This window comes from Protopterus annectens, chromosome 12.part0 (genome assembly GCF_019279795.1).
Source record: "Protopterus annectens isolate FY-2018-M chromosome 12.part0, PAN1.0, whole genome shotgun sequence".
In the NCBI taxonomy this organism is placed as follows: Eukaryota; Metazoa; Chordata; order Ceratodontiformes; family Protopteridae; genus Protopterus; species Protopterus annectens.
In genome coordinates this window covers 1,249,075-1,269,180 of record NC_056746.1, presented here as the reverse complement: position 1 = coordinate 1,269,180, position 20,106 = coordinate 1,249,075, and positions in this window count along the sequence as shown.

The window sequence follows — 20,106 nt, the reverse complement described above, 5'->3', positions numbered from 1 at the left end:
GGGGTGAATTTATGGTTACCCATACAATCGCCAAGCTCGCATTTGAAGACGGCCAATGAGGTGTTCTGTTTAACATGAAGTATGAGTCTGTTCCAAAGGTGTGGTAACCTCTGGGAGACAAATCTGTCCCTCCAGTAGGTTCTATTAATGTCACATACCAGGTTAAGGTTTTTAGAGCAAGTAACTCATGAATCATTTGACTTGTGGATATGCAGCATTTCCAATAAAGCAGGGTCAGAGATTGTCTTATATGCAAGGCAGAGATCGCCTCTGAGTAATCTGTATGAAACAGAATAAAGTGACAGTGATTTCACATAATCCACATAGAACAGATGCTGAAGACCTTGAATTTTCCTTGTGGGAAACCTTTGTGGTCTCTCTAATTGCTGCAGGTGCTTGAAGAGTTACATACCAAAAGAGGCGTTTTACTCAGTTTTTGGCCTGATGAGGGGGGAGTACAGGGAGATTATAACTTCTTTTTTTCTGGAGCTAATGCCATTACTTATGAGATGAGCAATATAGAACCCCCTTCTTACTATTGTGGAGACATGGTAATCAAAGGTAATGTTGTTGTCAACATGTGTGCCCAGGTTTGCCACCACTAAGTGTGTACTTAGACTATTGGTATTGATGTAGCAGTTAGCAGGAACATCGCTCTTACTGAAAGGGATGATAATACATTTATTTGCATTGAGTTTAAGGCCATGAAGAAGCTGAGATCTCTTATAAGATCCTCCAAAGCTAGCTACGACAACAAAATTGCCACTAATTCTAAGGACAACCACAAAGCATTCTATAGCTATGTCAAGAATCTCGATGGCAACACCCAGATCTGCTTCGTTAGCCAGAGGCCTTCTGTGTTAGCCTACAGCACAATGGCACGAAAGTTACAGAACCAACTGATATTGCCAACATCCTGGCAGATAGGTTCAGTGCTAAATTTACCCCCACCCCCCACCCCCTAAAGGGCCCATATCTATACAGGAAGAATGCAGAGTCCCTGTAATCACAACTACGCAGGAAAAGCTGCACTCTCTAAAGCTAAAAACACATTATCCATGGGACTGGACACGAACTTCAGAACGAACTGGCTCCCCACTTAAACACCATGTTCAATAATAGCCTCGCATCAGGCTTTGTGCCCACTGAATGGCGCACAACAACAGTTATCCCACTCCACAAAGGGGGAGCCACCACTGATCCCAGGAACTATCGACCTATTAGCCTGACGCGCCTGGTCTACAAGGCCATGGAACTCATAAACAAAGACATTGGTAACCTCCAAACTCTGGATCCCACCCAGTTCAGGTTTGTGAAAGGCAGATCATGCCACCTGAATTGACTTCTTTGAGGCAGTCACCAAAGCCGTAGATGAGGGTAAGGTGGTTACCACAGCCTATCCTGACCTCGCCAAGGCTTTAGACACCATCCCCCATTCTGGAATTATAGCTAAACTCACTAAACTAGGTATAAATCCCTATGTCACAAGATGGGTTGCCATCTGGCTCACTGACAGAACCCACACTTCAAAAGTTGCAGACTCCAAATCTGACATCAAAGCAGTGACAAGTGGAGTACCACAGGGTTCCGTCCTGGGACCCCTCCTGTTTGGTATTTACTTCTCTGAAGTACAGGCTAACACAGAAGGCCTCTGGATAATGAAGTTCGCAGATGACTGTAAACTAGGAGCCATAGTCAAGTCCCCAAATGATGTGGACATTCTACAGAAGGGCCTCGCTGAGACAGATGCCTGGTGTCAGAGCCCATGGCCTCAAGCTCAGTGCCAAAAAGTGCATTGTCATCCCTTTGGTAAAAACTCTGCACCCATGAGCTACCACATAGGCAGCAACCTACTTAACATCGAATGTGTGATAAGAGACCTTGGGACCCAGGTGGACAATAGTCTCTCCTTTGATAGTCACATTGCCACAGTAGTCAGGACATGCTTCTACATGGCACACCTCATCATAAAAGGCTTCTCATCCAGAAAAAAGAGGTCATTGTTCCCCTCTACTCGACACTCATTAGACCCATTATAGAGTACAACACCCCTTTTGGAATGTACCTCACAAGACATCTGCAGCAGCTGGAAAGGCCACAGAAGTACCTCACAAAGAGGATTACTGGCCTCAAATAAATGCCCTACACTGACTGTCTCAAAAAACTCCAGCTTTACTCCATAGCATATCGCCTACTCCGAGGTGATCTCTGCCTAACATATAAAGCTACGTCAATCCCAGATCTGTTGGACATGCTACACCTAAAGAAATCCCAATCCCCCCAAGCTACATGCTCTAGGGACCTAAACCTTGTCACCACAATAAACAGGACATGCTGGAGGGATAGAGTCCTGTCCCAGAGACTTCCCATACTCTGGAACAGGCTACCCATCTATGTCAAGCAAAGTTCTTCATTAGCACCCTGGGGGATAGTGCCAAAAACCTTGGCTAATTCTAGATGGGCTGCATGCATAGATTTCCCCTCATCCACAGCCTTGGTGACTGTCTCAAAAAAGTCCAACAGGTTTAACAGGCATGATCTCCCTTTGACAAATCCAAACTGAGTAGGGTCAAGTGTTTGGAAATTATCTATATCTTTGTTGATAAGGTCCATGATTATTTACTCCATGGCCTTGCAAATAAGGGTAGTCAGGCTGATAGGTCTATAGTTCCTGAGATCAGTGGAAGCACCACCTTTGTGCAAGGGAATAATGGTGGCTATTTTCCATTCAGCTGGGACAAAGCCAGTGCTTAGACTATGACTGAAAAGAGCACTCAGTGATGTTACTAATTCTTGTTGGAGCCCATGTATGACACAGACTGGGATGTTATCAGGTCCCATAGATGCTGTGTTTTTGGCCTTAGAGAGGGTGTTTATGACATGCTCTTTAGAGATACAAGGTATGGGATAGGTGGTAGGGATGTCATAGGGTACATGCGGTGGGGACAGGGGAGTGAAGTTTTATCAGAACCTGTCGGCTAACAGGTTAGCTATGTCCACAGGCTCAGTACATGTAGTATTGTTAACTACCAGTTCGGCACAAATCTGGGCCTTTCTTTTCAGGTTGTGGATGTAACTAAATAATGCCTTATGGCTGTCCTTAGTTGAAGAAGCTAATTTGGATTCATAGTTTGCTTTGGAGGACTTCACAAGAAGTCTTATTTACTTGTTTAAGCTGAGGAGGGAGTGTTTCCAGTTTACGGCTTGCTGCCTCTTATTCTTAGCAATTTCTTCCTCTTATTGTAAAGCCTGTTAATGGCAGTTGTCCACCAGGCAGGTTTGCTCTTCGTTGAGGAGCTTGTTTTGTTCCTAGCAGTTACAGCCGAGTCAATGAAGTTGTTCAGGTGTTTGTATAAAGCATTTGTGCAGAACTCGGCATAGTTGCCAGTTCCAGCTGAGGGGGAGGTGCAGTGAAGCTATTTATACCATCCCGTAAGAGGTTATAATCTGCTGTGGAGACATTTTTTAGTTTAGTCGCTGTTGGGGGGGGGGGGGTGGTCAGGTGTAATACTTTCTTTGAATGAGGCTGATTTATGGTCAGATCTCACCAGGGAAGTCCTCACTGTGAGGGTGCTACAGAGTCTGGCCGAGTCTTCAAAATCACTTCACAACACCAGCACCAAAATATTGATCAAAATATCACAAAACCACAAGTTCCAAATTATTTTTATTCAAATTATAGTTGTGATACAGTAGGAATAATATATGTCTTGAAATACCTTTGTAATAAATTCTATACAGGTGAAAGCAAAACGGCCTTTAAAGTAAGATTGCAGGAACATTTGAGGGCTATAATGAAGCTAGAGTTGAAAGCCCAGTGACGATGCACTTTAAAACTCATCATCACATGGATGGGGAAAGGTTACAAGCTGCTGTTTTAGATCAAGTTTATGTTGAACAATTTGATAATTTGAATGTGAAAAATAAATTGTTGTTTATGGAATCAATTTTTATATTTATTTATTTATTGCATTTGTTTACGGGGAAAGTCCACTGGGTCATAACACTGCCCATTTTCAGTGGAGGCCCGGGGAGAACATCTCTACAATGGTACATACATACAGATTAATAAAGCACAAACAGCAGAACAAACGTTCAACGGAGATACATACATACAGTTTTATACATCATAACTAACAGTGTAATATATACAATGAGATGAAAATACTAAATACAAAATAGTTATGTCAGATTGAACTGATAAAGGTCAGGTAAGGTTTAGTTAACAAAGTGATATTTACAGTTTGTTAGACTTAAAAACACATATAACAATAATAACTGATTAAACTACCTAGGAATTTAGGTAAGCTAAGAAGAGGGACAGTATCTGAGTAAATCTAGCTATGAGCAGTACAGAGTGATTGGTGATACAGGAAGTGGCAGAGAAGCTGTGCTAAAATATAAATTGACTAAGTATTTATGAGAGACAAGGGAGGGTTAACTATTGAGGAGATACAGAAGAAGTTATAGGAGGCAAAAAGGAGGAAGAAAGCAGAGGTGTGTGAGGAAGAGGATGAGAAGAAAACTCAGGTGATGGACTGAAAGGCATACGCACAAGGACATAACCAGTGGGAGGAGAGGTAATGTCTCAATATGCGTATTGCTAGTAGATCTAAGTGGGGGGTGGGAGAGAGTTCCATAGCTTGGCAGTGGAAAAGGAGTTAAACCAATGGTAAGGTTGGGTTTCTCTACCTGTAGAAGCATTAGATTTTCAGAGCAGAGGGGTCTATTGGGGTGCTTATAAATTAAATAGATTGGAAAGAGCTGGGCAGCTGGATGGGTAGTGTGTTATTTTATGGGCAGTAGTTGTATATAAGTAAGGTGATGAGGTAGTTCTAGCCAGTTCAGTTGCCAAAGAGAGGTGCAGTGGTGAGATAGGTGTTGTCCATTTGGGACAAACCATGCAATTTTATTATAGCAAGTTTGAAGTTTGGATTTTAGGTTGGCCTGAAGGTGTGTAAAGAGAGGAGCACCATATAGTAGAGAGGGGAGAGGAAAGGAGGTGGTGAGGGTTAGTTTAGAAGAGTAGCTGAGGTGAGATTTGTGGCAATATATAATGCCCAGTTTCTGGTTTGCTTTTTTAACATTGTTGTGAATGTGCATGTCGAAGGTTAGGTGTTCATCAATAGTGACACCTAGGAGGTTGGTATGAGTGGCAACCTCAATAGAAGTGTTGTCACTTGAGTAAATAGAAAACATGTCTTTGTTTATTATGTTGGATTTCTTATGGGTGAATAGTACTGGTTTGGTCTTTTTGGGTTTAATGCTAAATGCTTGGTAAACATCCATATTTCAGTGGAGCTGAGGGCTGATTGGGTAAGCTTTTGACGTTCTTGAGTGGAGTTGGCAGTACAGATGATAGCAGAGTTATCTGCATATTGGATGACTGTGGCTTGGGAGAGGCTAGAGTGAAATTCATTGATGAAATTGCTGAAAAGTAATGGCCCAGGATAGACCCTTGGGGAACACCTGTAGTGGAGTTAATGAATAGAGAGAAGGAGTTTAGTCATTTAGTGGCTTGTTGTCTGTCCGAGAGGTAGTTGGAAAACCAGTTTAGGGTGGAGGTAGAGATACTTATGTTGGATAGTTTTCTAAGGAGAAGAGGGTGAGAGATAGTATCAAAGGCTTTGGACAGATCAAGAAATAGGGAGGAGGCAAGTTTTCTGGCATCACAAGCCCGGTTGATAGAATCGCAGAAGGAACTGAGAGCAGTAGTGGTGCTGTGGCTTGGTCTTAAACCATGCTATGTCGGTCATAGTATGTTGTTATCAAGTAGGTGGTTAAGGATTTGACGGTGGATACATTTTTCAAGGATTTTTGAGACAGATGAAAGGATGGCAATGGGCCAAAAGTTGGAGATGTCTATGTTGCTACCACCTTTGTGTAATGGGAGGATAAATGCTTTTTTTCCAAATAGAAGGTACATAAGACTTGCAGATGGCTCTATTGAGAAGTATACTAATGGGGTATGCAATGGAATCTGCAGCTATTTGCAAGAATTCTGGAGGCAGATTGTTGGGAGCATCGGTACATGGTTTAAGTTTCATAAGCAATTTCTTTACCACAGCTGTTGGACTAGGGACTATTGAGAATTTGGGAGAAAGGTCGGGGGTAGCAGTGGCAGATGGATTATGCTGGTATTGTGGAATTTATGGAAAGTTGTTTGTGAGGTTTGCTATGATGTCAATGAAGTAAGTGTTGAAAAGCGTGGTGATTTCAACATGATTTTTTTCTGGGTTGGGGCAGGGGTTAGTTCCTGAACCAGGGAGTAGGAGGTTATTGATTGACCTCCAGAAGTGCTTAGGATCACATTTGTATTTGTTTTGTAGAGTATGATAGTTTTTCTTATCTTTAATAACTTGGCATTTTACTTGGTTGCAGAGGTGTCTATAGGTTATGAGGTCAGAGGTTTTTCTGTGCATTTGCCAAAGCTTCCAGGCTCTGTCCCTGCTGACCATGTTCTGTTTTGTGGCTCTAGTGAGCCATGGTGCGTGCCAGGACTTTATGTGTTTTAGTCATGAGGGTGCCAAACTATTTAAGATACTAAGGAAAGAGGAATTGAAATATTGTACAGCACTATCTAGAAGGAGAGTTTTTAAGGGTTCCCAGTTGATGCTTTGAAGGGAATTGTTACAGGTAGTAGGGGAGAAATAGGATACATTTCTAGAATATTCGTATTGATGTTTGTGTACGGCAGCTGTAGTTTTGTGTGTTATAAAGGCTAGTAGATGGTCACTGATGCTGTTTGGAAGGGTTCCTGCAGTGTCAATCTTATTAGGGTCGGAGACCATGATCCAATCTAAGATTGTTCCATGGGTATTGTTTTTGTTGGGTCTGGTGATGTCAGTAATTAGCTGGGTGTAATTATAAAGGTTGATGTTGAAGGGGGGAGTTGCTGTGAGAAATCTAGCCAGTTTATATTAACATCACCTAGGATTATTGTCTCTATAGTTATGTTATTAGAGCTCCACACTAGGATGTCCTCTTGAATGGATATGTTATTAGCAGGGGGGATATATAGGGCAATGATACATAGGTTTTTATTCTAATTAGTTTTTGGGAAAGCTATTAAGATTTTGGCTGTAGCAAAGCTGGGTATGTCTGAGTGGTAGGGGATCATGTTGAAGGTGCTGGGATAAATTAGAGCTATCCCACCTCCTTTATTTAGGTCTGTCTTTGTGTAGGCGGTCATAACCAGGGGGAAAAATTCTGGGCTTTTGATATAAGGTTTTAGCCATGTTTCTGTAGCGGCAATAATGTCAGGTTTATTGTGTATTAGCCAGGCATGGAGGTCAGGAATTTTGTTTCTAATGCTTTGCAGGTTAATAGTAGTTATATTTAGAGACTTATAGTGGCAGTGTAAGTTAGGAGATGGTGGGGGGCCTGGGTTGGGGTGTATATCTCTACTTAAGATTAGTTTGGAATGTTTGAACAAGATTGTGTTGGGTTCTTGTTTCTTGGTCATTTTATTGCTAAGGCATGAGATGTAGTTTGAGAGAGTCTTGCCATTTCTGGTGACAATTCTTTGCCTAAAGCAAAGGATGTTGTCTGTAGGGTATAGATTAGGTAAGATGTTGGAGAATGATCTGAATGGAGGTTGTTGATGAGGGTATATACTGGATAGAGGCAAGTTGCAAGGAGGTTAGATCTAGTAGGAGGCTTAAGGGTAGCAGGGGAAATAAGGTGTAAGTTTCATTTAAAAGGCATTTTGGGTCAGGTTTATAGTAGAGGGAAAGTGGAATGTGATAGTAGTTAGTGACAGATGAGTGTTGATAAAGTAAACATGCAGGTGAAGTAATAGTGAGGAGAAATTTAGAAAGATGTAGAAAGGGGTGGAGACAGGAGGGCTATGGGTGTCAGTATAAGAATGGACCAATAGTGTAAGAGTTAGAGGGGAGTACTGTGATTGGATGAGAGCTAATGGGAGGAGGAGCATAGTAGAGAATAAATGTAATTGGAATGGGGGGGTGTTGGAATGTGGTTAGGGTAGGGAAGTGAACAGAGTGGGTAGAACCATGCATGGACCAGGCAATAAGACAAACAAAAAACAATCAGGTAAGACTCCTGCGGGCAGGAATTTAAGGCTGCCTAGGTAAATTATAATTATTATTATTATTAAGTATATTGAAATATGATACTTTGATTCCTAGAGGCCTTAATGTTGAGTGTAATTGGAAGGTTCTTATTTAATTGATCACATAATTGTTTAATTAACTTAATGATGTGTTAATTAAGTTTAATATATGTGTTTTTTATAAATTTGTACACTGAAAAAGCATGTGAACCGAGGAGCAAAGAGAATGACATTTTTGAATAAAAGTATTTTGGATCTTCTGGTTTTGTGGCATTTCAAGTCTTTAAAAATGCCCTGAAATTAATATGCACAGTTATGAGAATGAAAATGCTTCTGTTTTTTCAAGTTTGCTTGCAATGAGCACTGGAAAATATTTTTTCAGCTGTTTTTTCCAAAGGAGGCAAACAATCTTTCTGAGGTGTTCCGCACAACAGATCAATTTCTAGAAGACCCCCTTGTTCATTTCCCATTAGTGATGGTCTCTTTTGGTCCTGCTCAGCTTGCATGCCACTACATTTTTCTCAGACAGAATGTAAGATGCTTGGAGGGTTAAGGAATGCTGTAGAGCCAGCATACACCGAGGGTAAGACCTGGTGGCTTCCTGTTAGTTTATGTACCACATAACCTGTTGTCTGCAATTACCTGTAGAGGTTCCTGGGACCAGATATGATGAAGAGACTTCAAAGCATGGATAACAGCCAACATCTCTCTGATATTTATGTGCTTTGGTCTGTCTGTCTGCCTGAAGAATTCCACAGGCCCTTCACCTTTACCACCATATTAATTGTCCCCAAGAAAAATCTGAATCATCTGTGGTTACACACTGACTTGGGATGTCAGCAGAAAAGTGAAGCCCTGGATTTGCTTCTGTCTCTTGTCTCCACCAGTGCAGCACCTTTCTGACACAGCCCAAGACACAAATCTGAAATTCCAGTGGATGAAAATGTTTGACCTACATATTTTTAGAAACCATTCATTTTTTCTCATACGTAACCTAGTGAGAGGAATCATGAGAATCCTAAAAGCCATGAACCCTATGATCCTAAGAAATTCTCTTGCAGAACTCTGAGAGAGTGATTGGAGAAACTCATGAAAGTTTTCAGATAAAAAGCCACCTTGTCTTGTATCAAAAATGCCTTTTGCTGAGAGGTGCATATAAGACACCCCAGAAGCACCATCCTGAGTTACGGAGTCAAGGAGGATTTTGGAACATTTACAGTTACCCCAGATTGGTCAGAAGAAATGAAACCTCCTCTAAAGACTCTTGACATCTGGGGAAAGACTTTGCAAAGATAAGTAGGTCATCTAAATAAGGAAATATGTGAATATCATGCAGACTGCAATGAGTTATGAAACTCACAGGTAAAATGGAAAAGACTTCAGAGAACTGGACTGCAAAAGCTCAAGATAATAAAACCACCAAATTTATTACATGTTAAGCGCTTTCGTCCAGTGGACCAAATGAAGATTACTTGGAGTTTTTAGAACTTAGATGGCATGTACAGACAAATGCAACTGTATACCCTGGTCTTAATCAGAAAACATCAATTAGCAGTATTTTGAAACTGAAGGCTGCTTATTTTTTTCTTGACCTTGGTTACTTGATCTGTATATTATCTGCTTGTTGCTTATTTAAATTAGGTTTTTGTGATGTAATTTTACTAGGACATAATTTTACTGTGTTTTAATAGCTCAACAAGTATATTTATGGTATTTTTGTGCTGAGAATTTTTAATACCTTCTAAGGGTGTTGTAATTATTATGGGAAAGGAACGTTATTATAGTATGAATTGTTTTTGTTGTTATACATTTCGGATAATTAAAACATTTTTAATCAGATTACATTTAATTAGGAGGAGGGGTTTAGAGTATATTTAACCTATTTGTGAATTATCTTTGTTCTGAAGAAGTCCTACATATCATTGTATGAAAGCGCTTAACGTGTAATAAATTTGATGTCTTTATTATCCTGACCTTTTGCAGAGCAGGTCTCTGAAGTGTTTTCCTTTTTTACCTACAATGAGTTATCATTGAAGTTATACACGTTGAAGCACCCTGGGAGCTGTAGGTAACCGGAAGGGTAATATAGAGAAATGATCATGTGACCCAGGCACAAATAACATGAGAAATTTCCTGAGACCTGCAGCTATGGGAATGAGATGATAAACATCATTTAGGTATAATGAAGGGATGAGAGGCAACAGACTCTGAGAAAGGACAAATCATGAGCTAGCCTCCAAGGAAGGCCTTCTTTGGCACGAGAAAATGTCTAGAATAATAACCTTTGTTCCCTTGATCTAAATGCACTGGTTGTATGACTCCTAGAGTGAAAAGGTGCTGAAGAACTTGAGAAAAAAATATGCCTGGATCAGAGGGCAAGAGGAATTCCCCTGAAAAGAGGTTTTTGTATCCAGTGTCAAACATGACCTTCCTGCACTACTTTTAATACCCAAGAATCTGACACAATTTCTGCCCAAAGCGAAATGAAAACAATGGGTTTGTGAGACAGATTCTGAGAGATGGGAGGTAGCTGAGTGGGAATTAAATGCTGGCATAGTCATTCTGAAGTATTAGACACCCCCCCCCATACCTTTTTTTTTGGAAAATGTCCTTGTTTCTTGTTATTCCCATTGTGCCATCTCTTTTTTGTTCCATGTTTTGCTTGAGGAGGGAGGAACTAAAAGCTGAGAATCGGAATTATCACAGGCAACATTAAACACATTTTGCTTGAGGAGTCAGGGATTGCTTCTTCTGGTTTTTAAAAGTAAAAGGGGATTTGGAAGTTTTATAAAGGGGATTTACAAATCTTTTATAAAGTGGATTGACAAATCTTTGAGACTCCCTTGATGAATGTTCCTATTTTATCAATTTGTTTGAAGGCCTGAGTAGCAGACGTGCTAAGTAAAACCTCCTTATCTAAAGCTGAACTTAAAATTTGATGCTTTACGTCATCAGCAAACTTTTGGTTACATACCAGGCATATCTGCTCAACACTGTAGCAACAGCAGTAGCAGAAGCACTATCCCTAAACACAGTATCTGTACAAACATGCACACTCAGTGCACAATTATGCACACTCAGTGCACAATCATACACACTTTTCACTGCATTTTTAGATACTTGAGACAGATTAGAAACAATGGGATTCAGACAAGTCTGGCAGATAATTCCCTCAAACTGTCTGGACAAAACAGAATTACCTTTCACGTGTGCCTAATAGTTAAGAATTCCGAGTGCCAGAGTGGAAGAAGAAAATATTATCTTACCAAGTCTGTCCAGTACTCTGTCTTCTCTTTTCCAAAGTGGAATGGTTGGTAGAAACTGGTAGTCTGCGTCCAGCTGGTGAAGATATAGAAACTGCTGCTGGATTTGACCTAAAATGAGTCTGTCTAACTTTCTGGGAACTGAAAGCTGAGAATCGGAATTATTACAGGCAGCATTAAACACATCCTCCAAGAATGGCGTAATAGGAAGGATGGAATGGAATGAGGTATATCCACTTATAATATCTCATAATATCTCCTCAATTCAGAAAAACATCCATCTGTTACCACAAAAAACACCTCATTCATCATGGCTATAGTCTGAGAAAAGGAAAATTCCTCCAAACTACATGGTAAGGACCATGTTTCCTCAGAGTCAGAATATTGAATATGGGAATCTGCAGAAGAAGCCCTGTCACTGTCTATGTATATTGGGAGGTTGGTATAATGGTTAAAGTGTTTACCTTACATACATAAGGTGCAGGTCTTGGTTCTCACATGGGGTAATTAGCTAGGCTTAAAATGGCCCACAAGGGCAGTTAATTTATATTAACCTATGAACTTATGTCAGAATCCTCTCAAAATGTTCTTTACTTGCATTGCTGTCAGGTAGGGATTTCTGAGCACCATGATCAATAGCCTAAATAATTGTCTGTCTAAGGTAAGAAAATCATCCTTTCTAACAGACACCATGTATTCAAATGAGCAATGCTTAACCTTTTGTTTTATCTTTGCTGGTAAAACTTGGTTGACGATCGACTCTAAGAAGGCATGTATGCCCTATCTAGAGGTCTCTTTCCTAAGCTACCCTGAGAAGTGTATCCTGGAGTGTCTCCCTGACCAAGAGACGATGGTTCTCCTATGCTTACATCAGAAACTGGAACAGACATTGAAGACATAGCTCACTCCTCATTCACAGTGACAGAAAGACTTACACAAGAGGAAGCTGGAGAAGCAAGTAAGTAATTTGAGGAATAACAAATTACCACTAAAAATGCATTCACTATCATGTGAGGCATTGACTGAGTCCATGGTGTTTGGCAAGGGCTCTTTGGTAAAGTTGTTTTTTTTTTTTATTTCTAGATACAGTGGAAGAAGAAGAACCAGCAGGACCAGACTAAGTATCCATGCTCTAACCAAGGAAGAAGTCTCAAATCTAGTCAGCATTGCTGGAATGTATTGGTCAGAAGGTAAGTTGTCAAGAAAGTACTCATAAGCAGCCCCCTCACATTTACACTTCCCTACATAGTTCCCCTTTCAAAGTAATGTACAAACAACACACTCAAATCCTGTCAGAAACACATGAATAATACAAGCGTACTGATAAAAAAAGGTAGGTAAGTTGTCATTAAGTGTACACAAGCACTAACAAATAATGTCTTCTGTTCATTTCAAACACTTTCTGACATCAAACATTCTCAAAAAATAGTAAAGTTTGCACAAACAGTGGACCTTTACCTAAAATAGCCCCCTAAGTACTTAAATTAGTTTAGCACTAACAATCTCCCCTCAACAGGAAACTTCTGATATTTAAAAAGAATATCAGGTTTCTTAAATGGAGAAATACCCCTAATTGACCCCTCCAAAAAATAGAATATTTTTTCTTAAAAGGGCAACAATTCTGGGTTCTCTATTGGGGGTTATCTTTCAAAAACAAATCTTGAAATAGACTGCTCCTCCTGTGAAGCCTGAGACTTCAAGGAGGCAAGAAAGTACTGTAGAAATCTTTACTCTGACCGCTGATCTGCCTCAGCTGGGTTGTCCAATCAGCAGTCAGACTGAAGGTGCAGGAAGTAGCCAGAGCTATAGGAAGCTGGCCAGTTGTAACCTGGCAGGATACAGCACTTATAGCCAAAAGGCTACTGTAGCAGTGAGAATGATGGGAATTTAACATATTTGAAATATGGAAATGTTACATAACTGTGAAATGATATTACAAAGAAGTATGGAGTCAGGAAGCATTATGATTTTAAACTAATTTCTTCAATGATCTGAGAGCTAACTCTATGCCTTAAGACAAATCTTGCTTTATGTTGATAACTTTATGCAGCTATGTAGTGAGGAAATTAATAACATTGCCTCACGTCACTGTTCTTGTTAGCCAAATATTTTGATGTCACTTCCCCTGGTTCTGTCCTCCAAGTTTTCACATTTATCTAGAAGGAAAATAGTTTGCTTTAATACAAATTCTGTCTGCAGCTCTTCTACTGTAAATTTAACATCAGCATAATTTAAGGAAATCTCCATATTTTGCATCTGTAGTTTTCTACTATTGTATCAATGCTGTCATCCTCCGCTCTCCCCTCTGAAAAGAGGTCACTAGCCCAGTGGAAGCAAGCCAGTCAAAAAAAAAAAGAAAATAAACTAATAGTACCTGTAGTAAAGGAAACAGTACAGATAGCAGAAATCAGAAGAAGATGAAAACTGAGATAGAAGGTAAAAGTAAGAAAAAATGCATTTCACTGTAACAATAATCAAGCATCACCAACTACTTTATCTACTATTCCACTAAATACTAATTCAATACTAGGTATAATTTGTCATATTCTAAATATACTATGTAACTCTCATCCCTTAAACTACTCACAGTTTCCTCGTGTAATTCTTGAGAAATTAAAAGCATCGGACTGTCATGATAGGTCAGTGCCAACAACTTTTCTATCTTCTAACAGTAGAGTGGATTCTATATATAACATGTCATGTTCTGAATGTATCATGCAATCTCTTCCCTAAGTTGTCATATTTACTTCTAAATTATCTAATACGCTGTCAGTGTTAATATGTTAACTTCCTGAATATAAATATCTGTCTTTGTGAGCTTGTCAATTTATGTAATTGAAACTTTTCTCCCCGGGCTTCTACTGAAAATGGACCTGTGTCCAGTCAGACTTTCCTGGTTAACAAATGTAAAATAAATAAATAAAATAAATAAATAGTGGAACAGGTGGGTCTATATCAGAACATCGAAGTATTCAAACTTCAAATGTTCTGATATCGAACACAAGTCAGCGAACACTAAGAACAGCAAATTCTTTCCTCAGGAAAGAATTCAGTTGGCCATTTCTGTGGCTTCGCTATTCTTAGCGCTGTGGTAAAAAGTTACAAGTTGGGTTCAGTTAAGTGTACGATTGTTTGTACGTTAGGATTAGGGGTGGGTTAAGTGAGTTAGGGTTAGGCATGTGTGCGATAGTGACAGACTTTTGGGTTAGGGTCGGTTTAAGTGAGTTAGGGTTAGGGAGCGGGTTAGATGAGTGTGTGATAGTGACGGACCTTAGGGTTAGGGTTTGGGTTAAGGTAAGTGGGTAGATAGTAGTGTATGTTTAGTTTAGTGTAGCATTAGATGTAGGAATTTAAGTGTATGTGTGTGGTTGCTTTTTGTTTGATGTGCTTGTGTTGTGTATGTGTTTTGGAGCAGCAAATTTTTTCCATGGGAAAAAATTTGCTGTTTTGAATGTTTGATATTTTCATGTTTAGATGTTTTGGGGCCAATGAAATAGCGTTCGCTATTTCCATCTTTCGATAACGTGATATAAACGCAAACAGGTTAATAGTTTCAAGTATCTGGGAGGGGTGTCAGAGGAGGAGGTAAGTCTGAATGAAGAGGTCAAAGTTAGAATCACAAGAGTGCAGCCAAATGGCACCGTGTGTGACAGAATAATGCCAATGAAGCAGGTAGATAAGGTCAACACAACAGTGGCGTGACCAGTATTTATGTATGACACAAAAACCGGGTCAGTGAAAACCAAGCAGCTGAAGAAGGTGGAGGTGATGGAGATGAAGTGCCTGAGAAGGGGGTTTGGATGCCCACTGTGGGACAAAGAAATGAGCACGTATGAGCAGAAGCCAAAGTAGCTCCAGTTGCAGAGGAGATGAAAGAGAGCTGAATGCAGTAGTTCAGACAGATGTGTGGGAAAGCAGATGACAATCTGGTGAGGAAGATTTGGTAAGGACTGGAAACAGGCAAGAGAAAATGAGGGAATCCAGTAAAGAGATGGATGGATTGTGTGACAGAAGACCTGCCACAGTCAGGCATGACTGTTGAAAAAGATTGGTGAGTAGCGCTGAATCTTAAGAGATGGTGACAGTTTATGCACCATCCTGACCCCATGATGTAGAAAATGGGGAAAAAAAGGAGTTGAGGATAAATCCTCAGATTCCTAAATTATGAGAATTTACACTAACCTTGTCCCACAAATACAAATAATGTGGCTCCAGATGGGTTTGGTTCATGAATAAGGCTGAATTACTTTAAATTCCTAGTAAATCTCATGTGTCCAGGATGTTTTCAAATGTAAATGAAAGTAGGGAACAGGTCCTAAATGCACTGTCCAAGGCCAAGAACACCACATCAGTGGCCCCGATAATATCATATGATGCCTCTTAAACAGCGTGAAATATGACCTGTCAGGACCACTGGAGTCACTCTTTAAACATAGCATTCAGTCAGGCTTTGTGCCATGTGAATGAAAAATTGCAATAATCATCCCTTTGTATAAGGGCAGGCCTTCTGTGGACCCCAAAAGGTACAAACCCATTAGTGTGACTAGTCTCATATCCAAAGCCATGAAAAGAGTTATCATAGAATGATTAATAATGGCATTGGAAACCTCCAGACACAGGATCCAACCCAGTCTGGTTTTGTGTAGAGAAGATAATGTCTACTTTACCTGGAAGACTTCTTTGAGAAGGTTAGCAAGACAATGAACACAGGCAAAATGATGCATACTGCCTAACTGGATAAGGCATGTAATATAATACCCACTTGAACACTGTAAACAAACTTACAAAATTAGGCATAAACTCATATAGGACCTAGAAAGTTAGGATAGGGGAGTCCACCTTCACAAAGACTCCAGTTATTAGTGGTGTCCCTCAGGGCTCATTGCTGGGCTCTCTCCTTTTTGGCATCTACTTTTCCAAAGTCAGCGAATGCAAAGGGCCTCTTGCCAACCAAGTTTCCAGATGACTGCAAGCTGGAAACAGTCATATAATCCCCTGAAGACACTAATATCTTCCAGGAAAGGCTAATACAGACAAGACACAGTTTAAAACTCAGTACCAAAAGGTGCGTAATAGCTCCCTTTGGGAAGTTGGCTACCCCTGGAAACTATGTCATTGATGGCACACTCCTAAGAACAGACCCAGTAGACAGGGATTTGGGGATGTATGTAGACAGTAACCTAGGTTTTGACCCAAAAGTTGTCTAAGGTAGTAAATAAATCATTCTATGCTGTTCAACTTATAAGCAAGGGTATGGAATCTAGGTCCAGGCAAGTCATTGCTCCACTGTACTCAGCCCTCAAATGCATCATTGATTACAATGCCCTCTTCAGTATGTACATGTCCAGGCACATGCAACAAATAAAACGTCCACAGAGGTTCTTCACAAAAAGAATACAGGGTGTTAACATGTCTTATGTGGATTGCTTCAAAGTCCTATCCCTATACTCCATCTCCTACAGACTCTTCAAGGGTGATATTTGTCCAGCATACAAGACATCCCAAAATCCTGCTGTGATGGACCTCCTGCATTTTTGCAAAACAAATAGAATCAGAGCTACCCAATCCAGGAACTTAAACCTTGCTTGTTACATAAATTGGACCTGTTGGAGGGACAGCTATGTGTCTCAGAGAATACCTCTTCTCTGGAACAGGCTTTCCATCCATGTGAAGCAGAGTTCTTCCCCAATCCTTTTCAAGTATAACCATTTAAGGATTATGAGTACAACACATTAGAAAATGCTTCAGTTGTACTAGAAGGTGATTGAAATACTATACTGAATGTAAAATGCAATTGATCTACCATTCCAAAAGCTCATTGATATAAAGAAAAGGAGAGACATTTGTTCACAATTTCAGCGAGACAGTAGGTTGCTCTTACAGGTTTTAATATCTGGGAAGGGAAGAGTGATAAGATATTTCAGAGCAAGAATTCCTGGACACACAGTAAAAACATCTGGACACACAGTAAAAGCACCTGGACACAGTAAAAATGTCCAGTAAAAACACCTGGACAAACAGCAAAAACACCTGGACACACAGTAAAAATGCCCAGACACACAGTAAAAACACCTGGACACACAGTAAAAATGCCCCGACACACAGTAAAAATGTCCAGTAAAAACACCTGGACACATAGTAAAAATGTCCGGTAAAAATGCCTGGGCACATAGTAAAAATGCCTGACACACAGTAAAAACACCTGGACACACAGTAAAAATGCCCAGACACACAGTAAAAACACCTGGACACACAGTAAAAATGCCCAGACACACAGTAAAAATGTCCAGTAAAGACAAAATGCCCAGACACACAGTAAAAATGTGCAGTAAAAACGCCTGGACACACAATAAAAATCTGCAGTAAAAACACCTGGACACACAGTAAAAATGCCCAGACACACAGTAAAAATGTCCAGTAAAAATGCCTGGACACACAGTAAAAACACCTGAACACACAGTAAAAACACCTGGACACATAGTAAAAATGTCCAGACACACAGTAAACATGTGCAGTAAAAATGCCTGGACACACAGTAAAAACATCTGGACACACAGTAAAAGTGCCCAGACACACAGTAAAAAATACCCAAACACACAGTAAAAATGTGCAGTAAAAACACCTGGGCATACAGTAAAAATGCCTGGACACACAGTAAAAACACCTGGACACACAGTAAAAATGCTCAGACACACAGTAGAAATGTGCAATAAAAACACCTGGACACTCAGTAAAAACTCCCAGACACACAGTAAAAATGTGCTGTAAAAATGTCCGGACACACAGTAAAAACACCCAGAGGCACAGTAAAAATCCATCCTGGATTCACAGTAGTAATGCTTGGATTCACAGTAAGAAAGCCTGGGTACATAGTAAGAAAGCCTGGATACATAGTAAAAATGCCCAGCTGCACAGTAAATATCCTTCCTGGATTCACAGTAAGAAAGCCTTGATTAACAGTCAGAATGCTTGGATACACAATACGAATAGCAAGATCCACAGTCAGAATGACTGAATACAAAGTAAGAATGCTTGGATTCACAGCAAGAATCCTGGCTATACCATCAGAATGACTGGATAAGCAGTAAGAAAGGCCAGATACACAGTAAGAAGGCCTGGACACACAGCAACAATGCCTGCATTCAAAGTAAAAATGTCTGGATAAAGAGTAAGAATGACTGGATTCACTGAAAGTATCATGGATACACAGTATGAATTCCTGGAGTCATAGTAAGAAAGCCTGGTTTCACAGTAAGAATGTCTGCATACACAGTAAGAATGTTTGAATTCACAGTAAGAAAGCCTGGCTTCAGAGTAAGAATGTCTGGATATAAGATAAGAATCCTGAATACGCAGTATGACCGCGTCAATACATGGTAAGAAAGCTAACCTGCACCATAAGAATACCTGTATTCAGACTAAGAAGTTTTGGATACCAAGTTAGAAAACCTGGATACACATTAGAAAAGCTTGGATATGCTGTATGTTTACCTGAATTCACAGTAAGAATGCCTGGATACACAGGAATGCATGGATTCATTGTAAGACAGCCTGGATTCACAGTAAGAATTTATGGATGTTTGTTTGTTTGTCTTTCAGCTTTAGCCGGTAAGGGGTCGCCATAGCAGAACTCTGGTCCGCTAATGATTGGCAGTATATTTTTACGAAATGCCAAGGTGCCAGCTCAACACCCAACCTTCAATGAGGACATGCCCATTTATGCATGCATGTCTTTCAAACGCTACCCAACCACGGGGAGGACATGCAGACTCCACACAGAAGGCACTCCCAAGCCAAGCCGAGAATTGAATGGGAGAACCTCTTGCTGTGAGGTAACAATGATACCGCAGTACCACCGTGGCATTAGTAAGAATGCGTGGATACAAAGTAAAAATTCTGGATACACAATAAGAATCTTGGATACTCAGTAAGACTGCCTGGAATCACAGTAGGAAAGCTTGGAAGCATAGTAAGAATCCTATATTCACAGAACAAAAGCCTGTATTCACAGTAAGATAGCTGGATACAAATTATGAAACCTGGATACAATGTAAGAGTCCTGGAAATACAATAAGAATGCTTGGATTCACAGCAATAATCCTGGTTACACTAAACAACTAGAAGCCTGTGTGGCTCAAAGATTAGGGAAGTTAGCTTGTGCAGTGGCATTCAGTCTTCTACTCTAGACATAGCAGACTTAAAACTTTGTTGATGAGCTCAGTCACAATAATTTTCAAAAATCATGAAACCTAGGTAGTGTTCCAAAGCAACAAGCATTTATTCATTACAGACAAGTTATCCTTAGTATAAAAAAATTCAGAAATATTTTAACAATGTTAAACATATCAGTTTTATATACTTAGAAGTAGGTGTGGAAAATATACGTATTGTTTAATTTTAAACCAGCCTATTCATGGCAAACGATATAAACAGGGCCGTAAAAGTGCATTTTAGAACAGCAAGTACCCACCCCCACACAATAATTGGATACATAGTAGGAATGTCTCAATACACAGTAAGAATACTGGATACACAGTAACAATATCTGCATAAACTGTAAGAATCCTGAATACACAGTACAAATGCCTGAATACAAAGTAAGAAAGTAAGACCACACAGTAAGAATATTTGTATTCTCATTAAGTATACCTGGATACACAGTAAGAAAGCCAGGCTACACAGTAAGAATGCCTGTATTCACAATAAGAACTCTTGGATACCCAGTTAGAAACCTGGATACATAGTAAGAAAGCCTGTATTCAGAATTAG